At 36.3% G+C, this 23,317-nt stretch overlaps 1 long non-coding RNA gene across 5 annotated transcripts in view; it reads right to left on the bottom strand.

Annotated features, from left to right (window-relative positions):
• Positions 1 to 23,317, bottom strand: part of LOC121498931 — a 139,842-nt gene that overhangs the window by 49,218 nt on the left and 67,307 nt on the right. For 3 of the 5 annotated variants that reach the window (XR_005989948.1, XR_005989951.1, XR_005989947.1), the window contains one exon: positions 9,146 to 11,995. The exons of the other annotated variants lie outside the window; for them this stretch is intronic. This is a non-coding gene — a long non-coding RNA (uncharacterized LOC121498931). Of the gene's footprint in view, positions 1 to 9,145; positions 11,996 to 23,317 lie in introns of those variants that run through there. 5 annotated transcript variants of the gene reach the window in all.

The raw sequence follows: 23,317 nt of genomic DNA, 5'->3' as shown, positions 1-23,317 counted from the left end.
GAATTTGTTCCAGGTCACCCACACCTCAACTGAAATGAAAGAGAACTGAAGGCACTGGCACTGAATATCATGAGTGAACTCACTAGAGGCTTTAGCCACATGAACACTCAGACTGATTAAAATTTGAATATCCTCAATGATATATTCAAATACTCTTATATTGTGTCTTTAAAGAGTGTGCCAAAAGGAAGACTTAAGTAGTTACAGAATCTAAAAAACTGATGTCTCCAAATATTTAACTCAATCATCTGAAGTTAATTTCTTTTTTAAGTTTAAAAGAAACTGGAGTGTTGTCTCAATGCTTTATTTTCTTTATTTTTTTAAATTGGAGTTCAATTTACCCAACATATAGCATAGTACCCAGTGCTCATCCCGTCAAGTGCCCCCCTTCAGTGCCCGTCACCCCATCACCCAAACCACTCACCCGCCTCTCCTTCCACCAACCCTAGTTCATTTCCCAGAGTTAGGAGTCTCTCATGTTTTGTCTCCCTCACTGATATTTTACACTCCTTTTCTCTCCTTTCCCTTTTATTCCCTTTCCCTTTTTATATTCCCCAAATGAATGAGACCATATAATGTTTGTGCTTCTCTGATTGACTTACTTCACTCAGCATAATACCTTCCAGTTCTACCCATGTCGAAGAAAATGGTGGGTATTCATCATTTTTAAAGGCTGAGGAATATTCCATTGTATATATAGACCACATCTTCTTTATCCATTCATCTTTCGATGGACACCAAGGCTCCTTCCACAGTTGGGCTATTGTGCACATTGCTGCTATAAACACTGGGGTGCAGGTGTCCTGCCGTTTCACTGCATCTGTATCTTTGGGGCATATCCACAGCAGTGCAATTACTGGGTCATAGGGCAGTTCTATTTTTAACTCTTTGAGAAACCTCCACACAGTTTTCCAGAGTGGTTGCACCAGTTCACATTCCCACCAACAGGGCAAGAGGGTTTCCCTTTCTCCACATCCTCTCCAACATTGGTTGTTTCCTGTCTTGTTAATTTTCCCCATTCTCACTGGTGTGAGGTGGTATCTCATTGTGGTTTTGATTTGTATTTTCCTAATGGCCAATGATACGGAGTATTTTCTCATTTGCTTTTTGGCCATGTCTATGTCTTCCTCTGTGAGATTTCTCTTCATGTCTTTTGCCCATTTCATGATTGGATTGTTTGTTTCTTGGGTGTTGAGTTTAATAAGTTCTTTATAGATCTTGAATACTAGCCCTTATCTATAGGTCATTTGCAAATACCTTCTCCCATTCAGTAGGTTGTCTTTTAGTTTTGTTGACTGTTTCTTTTGCTGTGCAGAAGCTTTTTATCTTGATTAGGTCCCAATAATTCATTTTTGCTTTTGTTTCCCTTGCTTTCATAGATGTATCTTGCAAGAAGTTGCTGTGGCCAAGTTTCTTTGCATGCCTGGCATCAACCTGTCTAACTTAGTATCTCAAATACTCATAGGACATAAGACCTTAAGAACATGAACACCAGCCACTGTTATCAGTTCAACTCTGAGTTTAAGATACCCTGCATCTTACACCAAGCACTTACAGTTGTGAGGTAGCTCCTGGTTCTTTAATCTTTGAAAAGATTTGTGATTATTTGTAGGTGGTATATATGTGAGTAGTCACACAAATGAATATATGAAATTTGCATTTTTAGAAAATGTGTACTGTTTGTTGTCAAGCATGTCATAGCAAACTAGGACAGTTATCACAAGAACGCCCATGAGATTCCTTCATAAAAAAAACAAAACAAAACAAAAAAACAGAAAACCTATCACATTCTACCTATTACCATGGGATATTCTGTCTGCCTGTGCCAGACTATTTGAAAAACAGGACTGAAATCACACTCAAGTAGATCTCATCTACCAATGGGACATTGCCAGTCTAATGAATACAATGTGTACCCATGTTACGTAGTCTGACGTCAGTCACTAAGGCAATTCCTGTAAATTATATTTACACTAACTCTTAGAGAAGTCTATTAACGTGCTTCCTATTGTAACTCTGTAGGATTTCCAGACGGTGCCAAGTGGGTCATCTGAATTCACGTGCTGAGTGTACAGATTCTTTGAGGTGCTCTCACACAGTTGACTGTCTGCCTGTGGGGAACTTTTTTGGAATGCGTACTGTTCACACTCTAGGAGGCTCTCTGCAACCAAGGTCATACTGTCTGTCTCCCCCACCAGACTGTAAGTGATATGTGTTCAGAGACTATAGCCTCAGCTTCTTGGCCTGGCACTTATATCCACTCAATGAATGTTAGTTGAATAAATAATTATATCTACAAGCAAGAATAATTAGCAAATTTGTTAATAGTTCATTTAACTTTCAAGTTAGAATTAATATGTTCTGCTGCTAAAAAGGGCATTAGTGTTTAAGATGAAGACTATTTTTTTCCTAAAGATAAATGAATAAATAAATATCCTTCTTAGGGCTATTGTATAGTACAGTATACAACTCATCTTGGACTTTGCCACTCTATATATTATAAAGATCCATCCATCCAGATGGCAATAATTTTATTCTGTGGAGTACTCTCAAACTAAAATTATACAGGAAAATTATTATTTAATATAATATAATATAATAAAATAATATCTGAAGTGCCTAGAAAAATGCTTGGCATCTATCAAGGACTCAATACATATTAATTCTTTGCCTCACACATATTTTAAAATGTTACCCTGCCCTTCTCATATTTCTTGGCATCATAAAGAAAATACATCGAAATTGAAGTTGCCAGATAAAATACAAAACAACTAGTGAAATCTGAATTTCAGATAAACAACAAATAGTTTTTTAGCATAAGTATGTCTCATGTTCTAAATATCACAAATATTTAATATTACATAGGACATACTTATGCTAAAAACTATTCGTTGTTTATCTGAAATTCAACTTTAACTGGGCACCCTTTATTTTTATTTACTAAATGTGGCAACCCTATTCTAATAGCAATGAGTACCAACAATTTGAAAAACAGTAATATTTTGGTGAATGATTTGCAGTCAACCAATTTAAAGTTTTTAACTTTTTCTTCATCCCAAACCTATAGTTAGCTTGCATAATGGCACTGTGATTTCACCTTCTTTAAAAAATGTTCTAGAATCAAAATGTCTATTTTGACTCTCCATGGTCACCAGAATGTGGCTTGCAAAAAGGGAACAGTTGTTAGTCCTGGCTAAAAGCCAGACATTTGGTGTAGAATTATCAGTTGCTTATTCTACTAGAAGTTTCAGTGGAAGCTTGTAAAGCAGGTTTTCCTTATTGGTTTGGATCAAGTAGCCAGGAGACCATTTACATAGCTGTTTATTTTCATTGCATAGTGAAGAGCCCAAGCATTCACACTGAAGAAGACAAGGGCAAAGCTTGATAAGCAGTGTGGCTATGGGATAATAACCAGCTTGTGACCTCCCTAGTGAGCTGTGGGTCACAGAGCAGAGGAGCCGTGAGCCAAGTTTGGATGGAGGTCTTGGCAGGGTACCACCAACAAAGAAAGAAAAACCAGAAGTTTTACTAAATTGGTCTTTTTATGGACACTTTTTCCCTTCATTTATTTACTGCTCTCAAGCAACCACATAAATCATCTCGTGCCTGAAATCTAAAATTCCAAAGAGTTGGTAGGTGAGCAGCTGTGGGAGGCTGAGGCCTCTTGCCAACATAAAACTCTGAGGACATTCCGGGTCTTTAGCCAGCTCTCAAAAGCCCTCTTTCCTTTCTTCTCTGAGCCCTAGGGATTGGCCAGCCTGTTTCCTTTCCACTGTTACCACCTGTTATTTCCAACTGTGTTTATCTCCTCCCTTGGTACAGTGTGGGACACAAGACAGCCTCACAACTTCTGGCCTACCTTGTTCATACCAACTGCCATTTACTGACTGCTCACTGTGTATCAAGCCCTCTACTGTGCACTTTAGATCATAGTATTGTTTAACTTTCACTGCAATCTTGAGACAGGCAATGTTGTCTCCTGTCTTACAGATGAGGAAATGAAATTCTTAGAGGTCAAAATACCTACCAAAACCATGAGTAGTGAAGATGTTTTGAACACATTCAGTTATCTCAGTTCAGTTCCTGAGACAAGCAATGTCCCTGTCTAAGTGACACTGCCAGTAAGACCATAAGAAATGGGCTTTCCCTAACACCGTACTAAGTCTTCTTACAGGAAAATATAGAGACCACAGTGGTGATAAAAGTGGATCTTTGAGGCTTAATGAAACTTTCTGAGGTGAGATGAGGAGACAGATAAGAGATCTGGTGAAGAAGTGGTTTTCTAACTTTGATGTATGTAAGAATCATCCAGAGGGCTTATTAAAACACAGAAGAAAAGATTTAAGTGTTAAAAAACAGAGAGAGAACCATAAAATTACTAACATAGGTGAACTTCTATTCCTATAGAGCTTTAAATTGACACAGCAATGCTATGAACATTTAAAACACTTGATGGGGAGGTAGTTATTTTATCCCGTTGAATTTTCCATCTGGAATTATACAGCAAAACACTTTGAAAATAACATAATATGTGAAAGTGCCAAGGAAAATGCCTAACATCTTGCTAAATAGAACTCAAACTCTAGAGAACATAAGAGAAAAGATGGATTATTTGACTTCATAAAATAATTTTTAAGGTCTGTATGGTATGTAAATAACACAAACAAAAAAGATAAATGATAAATTTTGGTACAAATAAATACAGTAAAAACCATATATGTTACGGTATGTCCATTCAATGGAAAAATAGGCCATTGTAAAAAAGAATGTAAAGACTCCTTTGTCCTAATATAAAAAGATTCCCAAGAGACGTCAATAAATGAAATACATAAATCTGTAGTTGTCTGTAATAGAGAAATTGGAAAACTGGGAAGGCAGGAAACAGGATTAATGCAAAGAATTTTTACCATATATCTTTGTACATTTTTTGAGTTTTGAATCACATGAATATACTATTTCCTCAAAAAATAAAATAATTAAGAAGCCATACAAACAGCTAAAAAACCTTACATAGTTCCCAAGGCCCCAACTTTGGAGATTCTGATTCTACAAGCATAGCTCAAAGATCTACCTTTTTTATAAGCTTCCCCTGGTGATCCTGATGTAGATGGTCCAATGAGGATCACACTTTAAGAAGCATAGGTATAAAGGCTAGCGACTGACTAGGACACCAAAGCAGAATTCAGAGAGGTAGCAAAAGGGGCAAGAGGGTGTCACAAGAAGCCATTCTTCCAACTTCCCTTTTCCTTTGATACTTTGATCTTGCCATCATAGATCTGACTGTCTAGGCATTCAGGTGAGGCAAATAATTTTGACCATGTGCAGGTAGCTGCAGATAACAGGAAGGGGAGGAAGAAGAAATTCCAAGATGATTAAGTAGGGGGAAAACAATTTATATGGCCACCTAGCCATCCAAATACCATTTTGGGTGACTGTATCTATGGAAATTGAGGCTTACTGGAAGTTTGATGTATTTATTGTTTAAAAGTAGGCTCCATGCCCAGCGTGGGACGCAACACAGGGCTTGAACCCACAACTCTGAGATCAAGATCTGGGCTGAGATCAAGAGTCAGACACTTAACCAAATAAGCCACCCAGGTGACCTGGAGATTTGCCTTTTTTAACACAATGTTTAACAATAGTTGTAAGTGCCCTTCTTTTACTATGATTCCAGTCTATCCCTCCCTATTGTTCTTGATCTTTTTTCCCTTTGTTTATAAAATCAGTGGAGAACCTGTCATGAAAACATACACAGACACACACACAACTCCCTCTGTCTAGACTGGTGCCTTCTCTCACAATACACTTAAAATATTTTATTTATTTATCTGAGCAAGAGAGAAAGAGAGAGCATGAGGAGGGGTTGAGGGGCAGAGGGAGAAGCAGACTCTGCTGATCAGGGAGCTGAATGAGGGGATCATGACCTGAGCCAAAGGCAGACACTTAACCAACTGAGCCACCCAGGCACCTCACAATACACTTTATCTAACATGGATTGTCAGTTGTCATAACTGAACGTTGAATTTTCCTTTCTCCAGTGAGAACTTAGCAATACACATTGTTTAAAACCTGGGTGTGTGTGGTGGCAGCTGCGATAGTAAGAAGTGCTGTGGAAGACACATGGTCTGCCCATCAGCATAAGAGATTCCATTTAGCTGTCTTCCCTTATTTTTTCATCCCATCCATTCAGTCCTTTATTTCTCTCTTCCACAGATATTTATTACACTACACTAGTTGCTGGGTACACAGAGTTAGAAGTAAGACATGGCTACAGTTATTAGAGAGTTAGGTGGTGAAGTTGTGATTCAAACCCAGTTGTGGCTTGCTGCAGTAATGGGAGGCAGGAATGTAAAAAAGGAAATGCAGAGGAGAGTAGTCATGTTTTGAATGTAGTCTGCCCAAGCCACGTATATGGTAATGGTGGAGGCACAGAGAGGTGGTAATGTTCTGGCAGGGAGATGGGTGAGGTGAGATCAGGGAAGGCTTTAGGAGGAAAGTGCCCCTTGACCTAATTTAATTTTATTACTCCAGCTAGAATTCAGTCTTGTTCTCTTTATGAGGATGTGAGGTGCTTTTTTTGTTGTTTTATGTTTTTGGCCAAAAAAATCCTCCTTCCTCTCATGGATACTATGAGATTGCTTTTAGTGCCCCATGGCATAATAATAATCATGGTCCTTTTAATTTCCTGGTTCTTCATCCTACAGCATGAGAGCTGTAAGATCTGTTGACAGTCCAAGAGCCAGCTTCTTACATACGACAAAAACTTGAACAACGTTCTTTGCAAACCTCAATATTTTACAGCCTGCCATAAATCTGTGACAAAATTGGTTTATAATACAAAGAGGGTCTTAAAGGAAATGTTCCTTCTTTTCTTTCTACATGTTTTTAAAACATTCCAATAAATAATTTTGAAAATTAGGGCAGCCCCAATGGCCCAGTGGTTTGGCGCCGCCTTTGGCCCGGGGTGTGATCCTGGAGACCCGGGATCGAGTCCCACATTGGGTTCCCTGCATAGAGCCTGCTTCTCCCTCTGCCTGTGTCTCTGCCTCTCTTTCTCTCATGAATAAATAAAATCTTAAAAAAAATAATTTTGAAAATTATACATTATTCACAGAAATAGAAGCGGAATCACAAAGAGATCTAACTAGTAGATAAAGATGATACTGGTATAAGAAAATCTATGTAGATTTCCTGCCCAGAAGCTAAATTTTATGTGTGGTAGTACACACATGCTTTTACCAGTTTGCTCTAAAAATCAAACATTTTCAGAGGAAAAAAGAGAGAAGAAACCTAATTTTATTACCAGCCTTCTTTATGATTAGACTGTTCATTCTCTATCTTATTTAACCCTCATCACAATCTTTTGGTGTAAACTATATTTTTCTGGACTTTTCCTCTGATCCTGAAAACCTCACACACCCTCTCAGGACAATTTCTAGTTAATTACTTAAAAGCAAAACAAAACAACTGGTTGTTTGTATGTGATTTAGGTAAGAGTGAAGTAACAGATTTTTACTCTTTTATACATTCGTTCTGGACTTAGCTCTGCAATAGCAAAATCACAAAAAGTACGGCTATTGAACAATATAAAAAATCTAGATTATAATTTACCAGTGTCTTAGAAAATGACACAAGTAAGATAGAGAGATGAGGAGCATTCCAGTGGGAAAGATACAGTATATGCAAAGGCATGGAGGTAGGGAATAATGCGGAAAAGGATAAGTAATACTAAATGATTCAGGATTAGTATAGAACAGTGGTTGGCAAAATATGACCCACAGACCAAATATTCCAAATGGCCTGTGAACTAAAACTGAGTTTTACAACACTTTGAAGTGTTTCAAAGACAATTAAAGGAAGAATAGTTTGTGAGACATAAGAACTATATGAGATTCAGATTTCCATATTCAAAAATAGTCTTTTTGGAACATAGACACACTCGTTTGTATATTGTATATGGTTGCCTTTGCACCACACCTGCAGAGCTGAGTACTTCAAAGAGAGAATGTACATGGCATTCTCACTGCTTCTCACTGCTGCTTAGTGTACAGTAAATAACAAGGATGCAATTTTGACTCTGTAGCTTTATGAGTGCCACATACATCATTATACCAAAACATTTAGGTTTATTACCAGTACATACCTATCATGTCAAAACAAGAAAAAGAAGAGAAAAGTAGGTTTCAAATGTTATGTTTTAAAGCAAAGTGGAATGTGGATTATTTTGTTACTATGTGGCAAAACACTGCATCTATTACGGGACCACAGAATAGTTGTGCTAAAAGAATATAATATACATTGATGTCACCAGGCTAAACCTCTCAGCATTCCAACTCATAGGAAAGTAACAGAAAAAAATTGATATTTTTAATTTAAAACAGAATATCTCATCACAGCAAAATATCTGCAAAAAATGAAAATGAGGCTGCAATCAAAATAACTTCCCAAGTGATTTGTTACTCAAGCAGAAAGCCATTTACCAATACAGGTTAATTAAATTGTGCTTGATTCCAGAATTTGAAGAAATATATACATACAAAAAAACACAAACAAACCATGTTTAAGACTATTAGCCTTTCTGTGAGAGCAGTTGCTTATGGAATTGAAGACATGGAGAGGAAGGTCAATAACCAATTTAAAGATAAGGCAAATGATTTTGAATTGTTTCCCTTGGCTTTTGATGAGTTGACAGATGTTACTCATATTCCTAATGATTGGTTATTCAAGGAGCTAGGTCAGGTTTGAAGTGACTGAAGAATTAGCCTCTATGAAAAGTATACACAGAAAAGAAGAGGCAAGATAGTAGTTGAGAAAATGCTAATTCAGTACAACCTGAAGTGGAATCTACCATGATGTGTTACAGCTGACGGTCATAAAAATATGTGTGCAGCATAAAAAGGCTTAGTTGGAAAGAATGACAAAGTTTGTAAAATGGTAAGGTTGTTCATTGTATTGTTCATTGGCAGCTATTTTGAAGAAAGTTTGTGAATCTGTTGTGTGTCATTTAAACAGTAATGTCAGTAGTGAACTTCATTTGCTTTCAAGGACTTAACAGTTGTCAGTTTCATGAATTTTTGTCAGAAATAGAAGCTAAACATCCTAACTTAATTACACAGCAGTTCAACATCTTAACAGTAAAGTTTTATTGAGATTTTTTTAAAGCTTAGGGACAAGACTAATTTTCTTTTCTGAATGAGAACCACCCTCAACTACTATTATTGAACACCAAGTGGCTTTGTAATAGATTTGCTTTGAATCTGATAATGTTTATTAATAAACTGAACCAAAATTACTAGTTAAAACCGTTCTCTTACGTGAAACTTATACTGTGGAAGAGTTACTTTGAAGACAATGTTGTTTAAATCATGAAAAATGTCAAGTTGCTTTATATACTTCCTATGTTATAAAAAATGAAACAAGAAGGAAGATCTCCATTTCTACAGAAATTTGCATAAGGTATATCTTCCAAGTTCTAAAACCAGCAGCGTTCTTTGCATCTCAATACAAGATCCAAAGGAAATTTCCATATTTCAAAATCAATTTAACTGTGCAATTGAGGAGCTTCTACATAACTTTCAATTAGAAGTGATTAATTTGCAATGTAACGGCATGTCGAAAGGCAAATATTAAGAAAAGAATCTAAGAGAATTCTGTAAATGCCTTCTAAGCAATGAATATGTTCAGTTAAAATTGTATGCTAATGGATTAATAACAGTATTTGGTAGTATCTATCTCTGTAAAAAGACATTTCAAAGATAAAATCCATAAAATCTCATTACAGAGTAGCATCAACAGGTGAAAAACTGCAATCAATTTTAATTATAGAGAATGTTAATATTGAGCCCCAATCAAGCAAAATGTTATTACTCCCCAATTCCATTCTTCTCATTAGTAGACAAAATTATACTTAATTATTACTACATTTTAAATTTCATTAATAAATTTTTGTGGACATTTATGTCTTTATAAATACGTACATAATATCTTCAATTTTGCCTCTTGGGTTACAGAGCCTAAAATATTTATTAGTCTGCCTTTTACAAAAAAAGAAAAAAGGTTTGCTAACCCCTACTATAGAGTAGTAAGTGAATAGTAAGTTCCTCTCGCGGCAGAGTAGCTTGTATTAAACTAGCCTTCCAAAAAAAAAAAAAAAAAAAAATAAACTAGCCTTCCCACAGATAACATTTATAAACTCTCCACAGAATATTAAAACCAACTATCTGAAGACTTTGGAGAGCAACTAAAAGCAGGAAGACCCTGAAAAGGATTAAACCATTCAAAGATGGGACCTCTTGTGTGAGACTCAAGTTTATATGGCATTTCTATTAGGATATTTCCCAAGTCTACTTGGCTTGAGATGTCAGCAGACAGAATTCCAAGGTGCTAGAGTATTTAGAAATTGTAGAGATTATCTCAAAGATGAGGAAGCTGTAGAGGAAAGAAGCCCCCACATCCATGTATAAATACCACTCAAATTCAGACTTCATTATAAGAAATGCTAGGGGAAATTCTTCAAGCTTGAATAAAATGTTATCAGGAGAAAATCTAGATCTCAGTAAAAAATTGAGAGCACTAAAAATGTGAACTATGTGGGCAAATGAAAATATCATATATATTTTCTTCTCTTAATTTCCTTAAAGACATTATTGTTTAAAGCAGAGATTATAATGCCATTCTGTGGGATTTATAATGTATATAGATTCAAACTAGTGCAAAGATAAATGTAAATGGTACTGTACTGTTTCAAGAAGCTTATATTTTACATGAAGTGGTACTATGTTAATTCAAAGTAGATTCTAATAAGGTAAAAATGTGTCTTGTAATCCAACAACTGAAAAAATACACAGATAGCTAAGCCAACAGAAAAATGAAAATGAAATATTGAAAAATGATTTGATGAACACAAAAGAAGACAGGAAAGGTGGAACAGGGATATAAAGAACAGATGGGACAGATAGAGACAAGTAGCAAAATTGAAAACCTAAACTCAACCTTATCAATAATTAAATTTTTGTAAGCAGATTAAACCTTCCAATTAACAGGAAGATATTTATAGACTGGGTTAAAAAGCAAGACTCAACCATCTACTGTTCATAGAAGATACACTTTAAGTCTAAAAGCACAGACATGTTGAAAGTCAAAGGCTAGGAAAAAAAAAATTGTGAGCATAAGAATTGGTATGGTTATATTATGCCAAACAGAGTAGACCATAAGGAGTAACACTAGAAATTAGGAAGGACATTTCAAAATGATAAAAGGATCAATTTAGCAAGAAGACATAACAATCGTAAGTATGGATCAACTAATGATAAACCTTCAGTATATATAAATTAAAAGAAGAAACAAACAATGACAGTTGGAGATGTTACCACCACCCTCTTAGTAATTGATAGCATAAACAAAAATATTGAAAGGATATGGAAAATCTTATGAACACTATCAACCACCTTAACCTGACTGACATTTATAGACCACTACCTCCAACAACCACAGAACATGTGTGTGTTCTGTATGGGGAATACACATACATGGAATATGCACCAAAACAGACCATATATTAGGCCATAAAATAAGTCTCAATTTCAAAAGACTGAAATCTTACATACATTCCTCACCCCAAAGCTAATTAGAAATCAGTAATGACAAGAAATCTAAGAGAGTTCCAAATATGTGGAAATTAAACAGCACACTTCTAAATAACACCTGGCTCAAAAAAGAAATCACAAAGAATGTTGAAAGTTATTCTAAACTAAATGATTAAAACACAAAGTAACAAAATGTGTTATATAGTTAAAACAGCATTTAGAACAAAATTTGTAGCTTGAAATGCTTACATTAGAAGATAAAAGTTTTAGGGACGCCTGGGTGGCTCAGCAGTTGAGCGGCTGCCTTTGATTCAGAGCATGATTCTGGTCCAGAGATAGAGTCCCACATCTGGTTCCCTGTGAGGAGCCTGCTTCTCCCTCTGCCTATGTCTCTGCCTCTCTCTGTGTCTCTGGTGAATAAATAAATAAAATTAAAAGAAAAAAAAAGAAGATAATTAAAGTTTTAAATCAGTAATCTAATAAGTTTCTATATTAAGAAACAAGGGAAACCAAAGGAAATTAAAGATAGAAAAAAGGAAATACTCTATTGATACTAAAGCAGAAATCTTAAAAAAGGTAACCAAAAATAGAGAATATTACCAAAGCCAAAGTTGATTCTTTGAAAAAATTAATAGGAAGTTTGACCAAGAAAAAAGAAAGAAAATACAAATTGCTAATATCAGATGTAAAAGAGGGAATATCACTGCAGTTCCAAAAAATTAACAATTTATATAAAAGGAAAAATTTTATTTAAAAGCACAATTTATAAAAACTGATACAAGGAGAAATTTTAAAAAGCAGAACAATTCTATATCTAAGATATTCAATATATTATTAAAAACCTTCCCACATGAATTTCAATGAAATTTTTGTAAAGAAAAAAAAAATATCAAAAGAACACTCTCCCCCCAAAAGACTACTCCAGGTCCCAATGATATCTGGTTAGTTCTTTTTCTTAAAGATGTTCTTTATTTATTTGAGAGTGAGAGAGAGCACAAGCTGGAGGGTGGGGCGGGGGTGGGGGCCTGCAGAGAGGGAGAGGGAGAAGCAGATTCTTCTCTCAGCAGGGAGCCTAACATGGGGCTCAATCCCAGGACCTTGGGATCTTGAGCTGAAGGTAGATGCTTAACCGACAGAGCCACCTAGGTGCCCAATTTCTGGTTAATTTTATTAAACATTTGGTAAAAAACCCATCCCAAACCACAAACTCAACACAGAGAATTGAAGGAACACTTTCCAACTCTGTTTCTGAGGCCAGTATTCATCTATAAAGCCAAAGACTTCACAAGAAAAGAAAATGACAAGTGAATATTCCCCATGAATGCAGATGCAACTATTCTTAAGAAAAAATAAACAAATCACATCTAAAAATATATAGAAAAGATATCATGACCCAGTTGGGTTTGCTCCAGGAGTACGCATTTAAAAAAATCAGTATAATCTACTATGTTAGCAGAATAAAGGAGAAAAACTACATGCATATCTCAATAGATGTAGAAAGTGTTTTACAAACTCTAACATTTATTCGTTAAAAATTCTTAGCAATCTAATAGAAAGCAATTTCCTGAGTCTGATAAAGGACATCTATAGCTGTTATACTTATTATTGAAACACTGAATTCTTTCCCCTTAAGATGGAGAACAAAGCAAAGAAGAATGTTCAATTTTACCACTTTTATTCAATATTACATAAGATATCCTAGTCAGTAAAATAATACAAGAAAAAGAAATAAAAGACATATAGGTAGAAATGAAAGAAAAAATCTGTCTTTATTCATATGTAACATAATCATGCACATAAAAAATCCTAAGGAGTTTACGAAAAGGTATTAGGACAAATAAATTTAGCAAGGTTGTACAATACGTGGTCAATATACAAAAATCAATTTATTTCTATGTACTATGTGGACAATTGGAAATTGAAAATATTTAAAATTTTGTTTATAGTAGCATTAACTTGTATAATAGCATCAAAGTATATTAAATACTTAAGGATAAATTTAACAACTATGGACAAGACTTATACAATGAAAACTATAAAACATTGCTGAGAGAAGTTAAAGAACTAAATACATGGAAAGATAAATATTATTGTTGAATTGAATGACTCAATATGGTTTAAAATGTCAATTCTCCCCAAACTGATCTTTAGACTCCATGCATTCCTAGTCACAAACCCAAAAGAAAAGGCTTTATTGTAAAATTGACATTGTTGTTATTGTAAAATTGTTCTACAGTTTAAATGGATACGCCAAAGATCTAAAATAGCCAAAATAATCTTGAGAGCAAAGAACAATGTTGGAGGACTCACATAATTGTACTTCAAGACTTAATATAAGATTACAATATATGGCAGTAATCAACACAGTGTGGTATTGGCACAGACAAGGATAGTTTCATAGATCAGTGAAACAGAATAGAGTCTAGAAACAGACCCACACTTACATGGTCAAAAGATTTTTATAAATGTACTTTTTCAATGGGAGAATATCTTCTCAACAAATTATGCTGGGGATAACTGAATAAATTTGTACAAAAAAAATTGAAGTATGGTCCCTATGTCACATTATATACTGAAATTAATTCAAGATGAGTCTTGGACTAAAAGCTCAAACTATAGAGAGTTTCCAGAAGAAAATATAGGAAAATATTTAGCAAACTTCAGTAGGCAGATTTTTAAAGAAAATGTGCCAAGAAAGGACTCAACATAAAAGGAAATGGATTAACTGTATAAAAAATTTAAAGTTTGAAATTTTGCTCATCATAAAATACCATTAGTAAATGAAACGGCAACAACACAAGACTATCAAGAGTCTTGTATCCAGAACATATAACGAATTACAAACCAATAATAAAAAGACAACCCAATAAACACTCAAAACTAGAACAGGCACTTCACAGAAGATTACAAATCATCAAAAAGCAAATGAAAAGATGTTCAACATTATTAGTCATCAGAGAAAAGCAAAATAAAACCACAGATTCCATTATATCCCGTAGGGTAAAATTTTAAAAACTGAAACCAAGTACTGGTGAGGATGTAGAATAACTGGAAATCTCACCCATTGTGGATGGGCATTGAAATGGTGCAAACATTTTGAAAAACTACTTGGTAATTCCTTACAAAAGAAACCTAGATATTCTATTCCAGGGGTTTGTTTACCCAATTGGAGTAAAAACAAATGCCCACTAAAAGACTTGCATGAGAATGTCCCTAGCAGCTGTATCCATGATAGCCAAAACATGGAAACAACCAAGGCCCACCTAAAGAAGAAAGGATAAACAACTTGTGATACATATATACAATGTGATATGTACTTCTTCCCAATTTAGAAAAATGAACAATTGATACACAGAAGAAAATGGAAGTCAGGCACAATTAAGTATACAGGGTATGATTGCACTTACAGGAAATGCAAGAAGAGGCAAAGATAATCTATGGAGATACAAATCAGAGAATTAGAGTAGTGGGCATCAACCAGAAGGCAACACAAAGGAGAAACTTGTGAGGTGATGGAATGTTCTCTACCTATAAAAAAATAGTGAAAGGGATTATAGGGGAAAAGGAGAGAAAATGAGTGGGAAATATCAGAAAGGGTGACACAACATGAGAGACTCCCAACTCTGGGAAATGAACAAGGGGTAGTGGAAGAGGAGGTGGGTGGGGGGACGATATGACTAGGTGACAGGCACTGAGGGGGGCAATTGACGGGATGAGCACTGGGTGTTATACTATATGTTGGCAAATCGAACTCCAATTAAAAAATATACAAAAAAAAAAAAAAAGGAATGTCCTCTACCTTGACAGGGAGAGGTTGGTTACACAAGTATCTCATTTTTCAGAACTCTTTGTACACTTAAGTCTTATGCATTTCATTATACATAAGTATTAGCTCAATTAGATAAGTGCAAACAAGAATAGCGAAGATGAGACTAGAAAGATACTTGTACACAAAAGGATCTTGAACGCTGTGCTAAAGAGGTCAGATTTAGTTTTGTAGAGCAACAGGGAGTTATAGACAGACAACAACTGACAGGCAACAAGTAGGATAGTGCCCTAAGGACTGCATTTTAGAAAGTTTACTAAGGTGGAGAAAGAAGGTATCTTTCCTAATACCCATTTTTAATATCAATATTGTAAATGGAAATGTTTGAGTTCCTTTGTTGTTAAGCTTAGGATAATACACAAACAAGGACTTTGCTTCCCCTCCCTCCACCACTCTATTCCCAAGAGATCCCTTCTATATCCTGTTTTATAGAAAATTAAATACAATTCTTATATCAGAAATATTTTCTTAAGTGTATTCCATAGACTGATATGGAAATCTGGGAGAGACCAGAATTTATTTACAAAATGGAGTATAGACTCTAGACTCCAGGAGGCAAAGGCTTTGGCTTTAGAAATGTAGACTTAGTTGCAGTCCAGGAGCCTTGGAGGTGGGGGAAGAAAGAGTCAACATAAAAAATGTGAAGATTTTACATAAAAATGCTGATTGTGATCAATTCTGGCTTGGACTCTCCATTTGGAGAGTACTCTCTTCTGCCCCACTCCATCCTGGTGCTGCTCTTGGTTCTCAATGCCATAGAGGCTGTCGCTTTTAATAGATACGCTGTTGCCTGGAGCAGTCTTCACAAAGTCTCTGAGGAGTTATTTTATTTTTGTTCATGTCGTCTCTTTCATTTTTGGTTGTAGAGAATGTAAATTAGGATTAGAGACCATAGGGAGGAGGCCTTGTGCCCATATGGCCCACAGAGCATGGTCTGATTAGGTCTGCTTTGTTTTATAACTACGTAATCAAACTGGATTTCTGGTCACTGGTGTGCTTCCTCCAGTATTTTCTGGAACCACCTATTACCTTTCCATGTTCTCCTCTGATAATTTTTGCAGAAGCCAAGCCCAGCAGGCCATCAGTTCTCAATGAAGTAGCTATTTCTATGAGGTTAAGCAAAATTGCTGGTTAAAATGAAACACTTACGTCTGCTCACTCAGCTGTATCACTTCAAAGAGAAAAACAAATAAAACCCAGCTTCCTGTCATCTCTCAGCATTAAAGGAAGACAAACTACAATTGCTTTCCATTTTGACTAGAAGCAAAACCAAAGATGAATAACATGATAGATCAAAAAGCCAAACAAACTGAAGTAACCTCTTCATCAGCAAAAGTCAACTAGTTAAAAAGAGTGAAAAACTCCCACAGTGATACCTTCTCCACCTCCCACAGAAGGTAAGAAAAAAAGGGAAGAGAAACTCTTTTCTAAACATAACCTAAATAAAACCTTTAAATTATAACCCAATACTATACCTTAACTACTGAAATCTGCAAGTACTTTTCAACTATTTACAAATAATAAAAGAGAAAGCTAATAAGATAATAGAATTGTACTAAGAAGCTTTTCCTTTTCTAGAGATGAATTCTCCTCTTGCCACCCGACAGAGGTTTTGACTATTAGGGAGTAAAATAGGGACTTTTCAGGTACCCTGAGACAGTCAGCCCTCTACCTGAACCTTTTCCATCCTGTTTTTGGGCAGAACTCATTGGCTTACTCATTCATTTATTCACATGTACTAATTTATTCATGCAGTGTCTACCCTCTGTCCACAAATATTGTTAAACGGCCACATGAAAACATTATACATTATACATTTAAGATGCTGCTTTTTTTAAAAAAAGATTTTATTTATTTATTTGAGAGAGAAAGAGACAGAGAGAATGAGCTCATGCAAGAAGCAGGAGGAGGGGCAAAGGGAAAGGGAGAAACAGACTCCCCACTGAGCAGGGAGCTTGATGTAGGGCTGGATCCCCGGATCCCGAGATCATGAATTGAACTGAAGGCAGATGCTTAACCGACTAAGTCACTTAGGTGCCCCATATGGTTGTTGCTTTCTGATGATGCCAACATTTGATTATTTTGTAGAGCAATAGCATTTTTTCAAAAATTTCCAACCCCACCCTCACCCCTTAAGGCAAGAATGGAAACTTCATAAGAAGGCAACCATGTTCTGATTCCTGTTCTTTTAGAATAAAAGTAGAGGGATGTCAAGAACCGCTGTGGAAACACTTTGATGATAAATTATATTAATCAGATCACCAAAGATCATGGGCAAGCCTTATCTTCTACCCTCAGCATCCTTACCTATAGAAGAATTAGGAGGAGAGGTGCCTGGGTGGCTCAGTTAGTTAAGTGTCTGCCTTTGGCTCAGGTCATGATCTGGTGTCCTGGGATTGAGCCCCTTGTAGGGCTCCCTGCTTAGCAGGGAGCCTGTTTCTTCCTCTCCCTCTGTCCCTCCCCTGACACTCTTGCTCATGCACGTGCCTCTCTCTCAAATAAATAAATAAATAAATAAATAATTTTTTTAAAAAGAAGAGTTTAGAGCAATTAGGGTTTTTAAATGTGTAATCTATGGGGTCAAAACTATTTGGGGTGCTTTTTTAAAAAAATACATTCCTAGGCTCTACCGCTAGAGCTACTGAATCAGAATTTCTGGGACTGGAGTCTCCAAACCCACTCTTCAAACAGGCACCCTAAAGAGATTCTCATATGCTGCAAAGTTGATGACCATTGAACTAATTATCTCCAAGGTAAAAAAAAAAAAATTATCTCCAAGGTCACTTCCAGTTCTAAAGGTCATCACAAGGTCTGCCATGTAGCAGAGACTGCCATGAGAGGGTGAGATTTTTTTTTTTTTTTTTAATTGAGATGGGGGGATGCTGGGGTAGGGAGGTAATTTTAGAAAACATAACTTTAGAAATTATACAGTTGTGTATATGTAGAGAGATTATATAAAATAAGTGTGATATCTGCCCCTCAGAAGAGTAAAACAATATTATTTTGAAATGAATACTTCGAGTATATTTTGTAATGGTGAAAGCTACTAAGAATAACCGTTTTTAAAAATGTGTAGTTAATAAATTAAGCTATAATTAGAAAGAGAATAAGAGAATAAATTCCAGATGCCTGTATTTCATGAAGCAAGCATAATGACACTTAAGCAAGGGCTGTTCAACTTAAGTTGGAGATGACAAGTGTTTGCCACAGGAAGGAGTAAATATTTTTGGTAGAATGCCTTTAATCATCATTCTGGTGGTGGATTATACTTCATTGGTGATAGAAGGAAAACAAACTGAAGAATCTTAGCATAACTGAGGAAACATAACATTTTGATTTACAGTTAACAGTGATTGTTTGGAGACTGTCATTTAGTCAGCTCTTTTGAGAGCTGCTAAAATAAAAAGCATATTTCTGGGTCAGAAAAATCACAAAAAGGAAAACATTTTAAAATCCAATAAATCCTGTCACTGAGTAAACCAACCTCTCTAGGCTGGAGTAGCCATACACATTCACCAGGATTTTCAAGTCTCTCCCAGGAATAGAATTAATTATTGAAGGAGCCTGGTTGGATGGGTTAGATGATGTCCTTAAAACAGACACAGGCAATTCCTGCCGTATTAACACTTTAGGTCACGCCCATTATCTCTTGCTCTGACCTAAAAATTAATTTTGAAAATATGTGTGCCCTTCCAAGTTACTGTGTGATGGCTCTCTGGAGGGGTCTAACCTTATTACATTTGCAAACCTGTGAGTCTTTTAGAGCTCCCAGGGCATCCTGACAATAAACATCGCAGAGTTTATATAATTATTGTCTACCTACAGCTCAGTGAGCACTGCATCCTCTGTGGTGGCACAACAGCTACTAACCTATGGGATGCGTTGCATGGTACTTTTGTAAATAATGGTATGCTTCCCAATTTGTATTGTTGTCCAGAAAAATCATGTGCAGCCCAGATTTCTAACCACTTTGTCCCACTGTCTGCTTAAGAATGTTGTCTGCTTGTACCACCATTAAAAATAACAAGAGGCCACATGGCTGGCTCAGTTTGTTAAGGGTCTGCTTTCAGCTGAGAGAATGATCCTGGGGTCCTGAGATGGAGCTCCGCATTGGGCTCTGTGCTCAGTGGGGAGGCTGCTTCTCCCTCTCCCTCTCCTTCTTCCCTCTCCTTGTGCTTGCTCTCTCTCAAATCAATAAATCAATAAATCTTAAAAAAAAAAAAAAAGAAGAAGAAGAATACAGGTCTAATTTCAATCATTTAAAACTGACCTTTAGGCAATTTCCTTTCCATTTTCCCTTTGCATTAGTCATTCTACATTTCTGTTGCTCTCTTCAATGCATGCCCTCTTTGGATCAGATCAGCAGCTCTCAACCAGTTGGAAAAAAAAGAAGGGCTACTAATTATGAACATTTAAAAAAAAAAAAGATTTTATTTGAGAGAGAGAGGGCAAAAGACAGTCACTGTCACTGACACCCAAATCCACATCCAGACTTCTGAGTTCCAGACCAACATATACCTCTGACTGCAGACTGTTCACACTTGGATGTCCCATGGACACCTTAATTCACTATCTCCTTAACTGCAAAAATCTATCTTTTCTCCAAAATCACCTTCCTTCCACAGTTATCTCTTCATTGGCGTCATGATTAAAGCCATGCCTGTTCTCACCTGCTTATCATCTCTTCATATAATCAGTGATCAAGATCTGCTAACACTACATAAAAAATCTTGAATACTACCCCCAGCCTGCCATTTCCCCATCTTCTTATACCATCATTATATCCTGCCTAAATGATGGCACTAACCTCCCATTTGGTCTTATATCTGGTCTGGCCTACCCTGCAACTCACCCTTCTTATTACATTCCCAGGCACACAATTCTCTGCACATCTGTCTCTCTCCTTAAAATTATCCTCTGGAACCCCATCCTAGTTTAGAGCATCCTGTCCAACTTCCCTAAAACAAAGTCCCTAATGATTTGACCCCTCTCTGTCTTTTCCCATCACTTTCCACACTATCCATGCTCATTTAAATCACAATTGTGAGCTACAGTTCCAGAATGTGGTGGTCTCATTCTCATCTTTGGGTATTTAATACCCCTCTCTGAGACATGCTCACACCTTCCTTTGTTCTGCTGGCAAGGATGCTTCAGTTCTAATTCTCTCCCTTCTTGGCATCCTTCGCCGACATTGTGGGCATAGCTAAGTGCATCTTCTGTCCTTTCATAATACCTGTATCTAACCCTTCTTTCACATTCTCTGTCTAGTCAAATCTGACTTTTGTCAGGTCCTTAGATATGCCAAACTCCTTATGGCCCCTGGGCCTTCCCCATGCACTATTACCTCTACCTGGAACTTTCTTTCTCCATCCCTCTTTCTTTATCTGCCTAACTGCTATCTGTCTTTCAGTTCTCAGCTTAAGCATTACTTCCTTCAGAAGGTCTGCTTGATTATACACTAGATTAAGTTTCCTCATAGATCTCCATACTTCCGCCATTAGAACCCTTTATTGCTACCACTTGAGTAATCATGTGTCTTTCCCAATAAATTATAAACTTGATGGATTCAAGGACTAGATCTCTCTTCTTTCCTGTTGTATCCAAGGCACTAGAAGGGTGCCCAATATTCCATAGGAACTCAACAAATGGTTCTTAAATAAATAAATTGAATATATATAGATATATGTATATTGCTATAATAATTTGCTATAATAATTTGTCTCATATGCCTCTCTTGGTAATACTGTTCTATTCATAGTTGCATAACTAGCCCTTAGTACAATGCCTGTACATAGTAGGCAGTTAGTGAATATAAGTTGAATGAATGAGCTGCAATCAGCAAATCAGAACAGCTGCAAATCAGAAATTATGGAGCTTATGGGCATCTTTGACTCATTCATATTACGGTCCTCAGTTCATCTGCCTAGGAGTGTAGACCCACAGGTAATATAAATATGTTACTGTCAATATAAATATATTTCTCCTACTGGAAATATAAGCAAGAATCTAAATTGGTTCAAGTTTGATTTCCACTCTCTTATTCTTCAAACATTATGAGAGTGATATTAAATTATATGTTGAAAAAAAAAATTATATGTTGGTCTCTGTCCAAAAAGGAGTGGGCAGAAAATATGCTATGAAAAGAGTATTAGGGATCCCCGGGTGGCGCAGCAGTTTAGCGCCTGCCTTTGGCCCAGGGCGCGATCCTGGAGACCCGGGATCGAGTCCCACATCGGGCTCCCGGTGCGTGGAGCCTGCTTCTCCCTCTGCCTGTGTCTCTGCCTCTCTCTCTCTCTCTCTGTGACTATCATAAATAATAATAAAAAAAATTAAAAAAAAAAGAGTATTAAAGGATAAGGAAGAAAAAGGGAACTAAGATCTATTATATAGACACCTTGAGCCTAACTATACTACAATAACTCCATGAGGCAGTATAATCACCCTTATTTTCACAGATCAGAAAAATGATGCTCATTTGATTGGGAAATCTGATGAAGACAGGTTGGCCACTAAATCTCATACTTTTCCAATTGTAACATACTGTGTGGGCACAAAAGATGTTTTACTTCAATATTCCCTTTTATGTTGTATTTCATCTGCTTATAATAATTTTTTAAAACAAATTAGCTAACATTTATCCAGAGCCTACTGTGAGCCAGGTACTAAAGCTTGAGGACACCTGGGTGGCTCAGTGGTTGGGAGCCTGCCTTCAGCTCAGGTCGCTACCCTGGGATCTGGGATCGAGTCCCGCATCAGGCTCCCTGTGAGGAGCCTGCTTCTCCCTCTGCCTCTGTCTCTGCCTCTCTCGCTCAGTCTGTGTCTTCATGAATAAATAAATAAATCTTGAAAAAAAGAAAAATTGTATGAGCTTAGTATTGTCCCCATTTATAGATGTCACTACTGAGTCTCAGAGTTACCCTGAATATAGTTCATAAGCAGTAAGTAACAGAACAGGAGCTCAAACCCTGATTTGTAGGACTATAAAATCCCTGGTCTTTCCACTTTACCATTATGAGCATTGTATTTTTGTTGAGCTAAATAAGGATGAAACTACAAAATCACTGAAAATGTCTCTGGATCTTCCCCTTGCCTTGAAGGGAAGGAAAAGTTCTGGTAAGGGAACAATATTCCAGCCCATCATCTGGCAGCTCTGACCTCTTCAGTTTACAAACCATGTCATCCTAAAAAGCCCTCAGTCTTGAGAGCATAAAAAGGATGAATGGAATGGAGACATTTTGTGTAAGCCAGTTTACACAGAATAAGTAGGAAAGTGAGTTAGGTTGCAGGTGTCAGACAAATGATGGTGCAAAGTACTTGATGACAAGTAAGTATTAGTTTTGAACAATAATTAAAAAACACAATGGATGATCCTTAAAACAATATCCGCAAACAACATTACTTGCAAAGCATACCATATTGACTGTCTATGCAGAATATACCTAACAAGCTTTGAATTCTTTGGTAAGTTTAATGTAAATAAGGAGGTAGCATTTCTGTATGCTAAACCACCTCTTTTCAAAACTCACTTAAAAGCATTTTGAAATTGATACACTTTTCAAATTGTTTCATAGCTTGCATTTCTACAGAGGCTATCTGGAGGTTCACTTTTAATCCAACTCAGTTTTCAGCAATATAGGAATTTTATATTAAAATTATCATAAAAATTTTGACCCTTTCTAGTTTAAAGGCATTTTTCCAGGGCATCTTGTGGCCATTAGAATGAAGAGTAGTCTAAATATATTGTTTCTGATGAGCAACTTTGTATCATGTACATTCTAGAACTTAACATTTTCTTTCAGATTCTAAGAAACAGCAACAAGAATTGAATTAAACTAAAAGGGTACTTCTTAGATGTCCTTACAAAATACTTCTGGAGCACCTGGGTGGCTCAGTCAGTTGCGTGTCC

Source organism: Vulpes lagopus, chromosome 9, assembly GCF_018345385.1.
Source record: "Vulpes lagopus strain Blue_001 chromosome 9, ASM1834538v1, whole genome shotgun sequence".
Classification (NCBI taxonomy): Eukaryota; Metazoa; Chordata; class Mammalia; order Carnivora; family Canidae; genus Vulpes; species Vulpes lagopus.
The sequence above is the reverse complement of the archived record's forward strand: the minus strand, read 5'-3'. Positions and strand labels throughout refer to the sequence as shown.